Below are 3,803 nucleotides of genomic sequence, written 5' to 3' on the forward strand. Positions count from 1 at the left end.
AATATATTTTTCCCAAAGATGCATGCCAAGAGCCAGATTTTCTGTTAGTATTATTTTATGATCCCAATAGTCTCTCTCTTGAGAAATGAGAATATTGATCTGGAAGTATAAATTCTAATTGCCCATAGTATAGATCCCAATGTATATCACTTTTATCGAGACTAGATGTTGTCTTCCTATTACCACTATTTATGAAACTGATATGACAATGAAAGTTCTAATGGACCAGTTGAGACATAGGATATAAATAATGCAACTTTATAGATCACAGAGAAAAATTATTTCATCTTATAAGTTATATTAAGTTGAAGGTAGTGGCTCTCTTATCTTAACCTTTTTTAGCAAAGGAAAAAAAGGAAAGAAAAACCCAAATCAATATCATCAACCATGAACCCCATAAAGTCATTTTACGTACACTGAAAAAGTTGCATTCAAAATGGCTTGGGTCTAAGTTGAAGATATTACAAAGAGCAATTTGTAAATTGGCAATATGGGCGTAATGCAGCCACAAGCGAGTTGGAATATGCATTTGTTGAGGTACTTTTTTTAGATTATTTTTTATTCTTGTTTTTTTATTCTTTCTAGTACTTCGGCAAAATGCTCTTTATTGTTTTGCAGTGCAAAAACTTAATTGCTGACGTTGGGGATATGATGAGCGTCCAAGTGATTGTTGAAGGATCAATGAATAGTTCGAACCCCTACTTCTCAAGCTCTTGGCGGCGGACTTCGCTGTAAGTGTTCTTCTAGTAAACAACCACAACACAATTTTTAAATATTATCTATGTTGTTTTCATTTTTTCCATCAAATCATGATTCATGATTGCCACTTTTACACTTTTTCATGGAAGAATATGATGTTCTTATTATAGATGGAACTATTGTATAATGGAATGCCCAATAACAAGACCTCTACATTTATATCTATGTTATCTCTCTCTCTCTTTTTGTTCTTTTTATCCCGATGATGTATTCTTAAATTTTATCTTTCATTGACAACATATGTCTTGTGTCAGGGGGTTTCATTCTGGATATGGGCGTACACTTCATTGCTGGATTACGGATGGTAACTGCCTTTGAAACATTTTTCCTGTGAGAAAAATATTTGAGTTCTATCCTAATGGCTATCACTTGCCCACAGATTAACCATTACCGTTTTTGCTCTTCTTTAAATCCAAAATGTTTATAATCTCAAAATTGACAAAACCTATAAAACCAGTACAAGTCTCAAGTACATAAGATGAGGTGGTGATGAATTACAAGCGTGACTGTCGCAAAGGCTCTGATTTGTGGAAGAAAAAAAAAAAACCACCTTTAGTCATGCATGGCATTTATGTTCCCTCCCCGATGGCACCATCCTTGATATGATATTTTTAATTTGGAAATGCTAGTTTCTTGTATTTGTAAACAACTTGTTGGATGTGAGGTGGTATCAGTTTCAGCGACTACCTCCTATGTGGATAAGTCTTTACCTCCGCCAGATAACATATCCTCGCTCTTGTAAGTTTCAATTGCTTACTGCTAATTAATGAGTCACCAACAAGTTTGAAAACCTAGAAATTAAGAATGATGACATTTTCCCCTCCTTTAGCCAACTGGAGAATGGATGTTCTGGTGTTTTCGTAATGGTGTTTCTACTTGATTTACATCGTAAGCAGTTTTCTTTTTTCCAGGTTAATCTTGTAAGAACTAAAGAAAACTTACCAATATCCGTTCTGCTTGCAAAGATGAAAATGTGAAGCTATCTCCACCTCGACTTGTACATTGAGTTCCAATTGTATATATTTTAGTGTTATTGTGAATTCGGTATCCAAGATGTAGAATTCAGCTCTAGAACGTCAAGACACGAGTAGGCTGAAAAACTTTATTAGCTTTTCCTAAGTATAATTACTCACAATAACATCTAATTTTAAACTTAAATGCAGAGATGAGTCTTGAAGAAGTGATAAGATATGTTGCATCTTGATGAACTTATTAAGGTAGTTTATGCTTTATTCATTCAAACTGTCTTTTCCATCTTCATTTTCTTTGGAAATTCTTGCCAATGTACTCAACTCGTAATATTCTGATGCAAAAACTACACACTTAATTATTGCATTGTGCCAAGACCATATTGAAAAAAAAATGCAGCAAAATAGAAAGGAAAAGAAATTTCAAGAGGTAACTTATGGAAGCTCATTTGGGACTTCCATGTCCATGAAATTACAACATTAGGTAGATGTCATTTATCTTGTTTGTTAATTTCCAATTTCTTTTCTTGGGGTTTGTAGGCTACTTTGGTTGATTCCTTTCTAGCAGATCTTGATGAACTCTCTGATGAAGACAAGTTTCAGGTTTGTAACGGCGTTTTACTTCTCCATGTAAATGAAGTAATAATTTTGTTGGTTGTATGTAAGTGAAGTCTTTAATTTGTTTGATTTAGTTTAGTGGCTTTAATTTGTTTTGTTAATTTGATGGCTTTAATGGTTGTAATGTTTTGCTTATTTCTTTTAGCCTCTCACTTTTAAAAAATTGTTTGTTTCATTTCCACCACTCAAGTCAGGTAAATGGATTGAGTTAAGTTACAAGACTCTGCACGAATTTCTCATAATACTTAGTTATCCAGATACAAAATTTAGGATACCTATATTATAGTGTACTTCAGGAAGCTAATGAAGCATTTAATTATTTATGTCTCTTTAGGAGTCTCACATGTAACTTAAGAATTGAGTAATTAGTCAGTTGACTTCCTTACTTGTTGATGATGCAAAAACTATACAACTTTTTCTTCTATTCCTTTCAATTTGTATTGAACAAATGGAGAATCTTACAAGGGTATTCTTTGTCACGTGCCACATAGGATAATGTTGGGCACTTCATTCCAGTAACAAGCTCTAGCCCTAAATTGTTGCAAGCCAGCAATGAATGGTACATTGATATATGTATGTTATGACACAAACCCCTTCAGTTGCCCAATCATCTGCATTCCACAAACTGGTATATATTCTCATTCATTGCTTGTTTGGAAAAGCTATTCCTTGAGTATCGTAGTTGCGCAAAACTCTGATTGAAGAGCAATTTGGCTAACTACATTTCAGGCTTTTTTTTTTAATCATGAACCTAAGTACTTGCTATAATCTTACTCTCTGTTTTAATAATCTGAGAGAATTGGTGCATAATTATTCATAGTTCATCTTTATTTGTGATGATTGCCTAATACAAACTCTTGAACTTTAAGGACTAGGAATTGTCTTAGCTTTTTTGTTGTAAGGACTAGGAATAAGGATATATTTGTGATATTGGCTTTCCATTTTTCACTCTTTGATGATTTGTTATTAATCAATTTTAGTGGTTATATATACTAAAACAAACTATTGAATTGCAATGATAGGTAATGCTCAATGTTGAAATTTTCTATAAGAGTTGTACTCTCTTGTCCTATCATGGATGCTTATATTCATGTTGTCTTTGTAGGTTCAACTGGAGTCGACAACTTCATGAGTTTTCTTTCAAAGAACATTTCCAGAGACGAACATTCTCGGTTGGTCGTTTATGCTTCTGCAGAAAATCTTGTTAGATGTATTCTAATGCTATTTAAAATATTTTTTGATTAAGGGCTAGGATTCCGTACATGTGGATTGTTGAAACTTGTATGGAGATGTACAAATATTATAAATTGTATTATAGTGTATATATATTAAAGTGTTGGCTATTTTTTTCTACATGGGTGTCAATATTATAAATTCAAAATTGTCATTCTCAGCTACATTATTGTCATTCAAATGGTTCGTGTAATGGTGGAGCGGCAAGGACAACAGGAAAAAACT

The 3,803-nt window shown here is 33.1% G+C and overlaps 1 long non-coding RNA gene across 1 annotated transcript; it reads left to right on the forward strand.

The window, feature by feature from the left end:
- Positions 1 to 1,407: 1,407 nt before the first annotated feature.
- On the forward strand, positions 1,408 to 1,956 carry LOC116401785. Its single transcript, XR_004214146.1, has 3 exons — positions 1,408 to 1,497; positions 1,589 to 1,756; positions 1,923 to 1,956. It is a non-coding gene; the product is annotated as an uncharacterized LOC116401785 (long non-coding RNA).
- The last annotated feature ends 1,847 nt before the right edge of the window (positions 1,957 to 3,803 follow it).

Source organism: Cucumis sativus, chromosome 1 (assembly GCF_000004075.3).
Source record: "Cucumis sativus cultivar 9930 chromosome 1, Cucumber_9930_V3, whole genome shotgun sequence".
Lineage (NCBI taxonomy): Eukaryota > Viridiplantae > Streptophyta > Magnoliopsida > Cucurbitales > Cucurbitaceae > Cucumis > Cucumis sativus.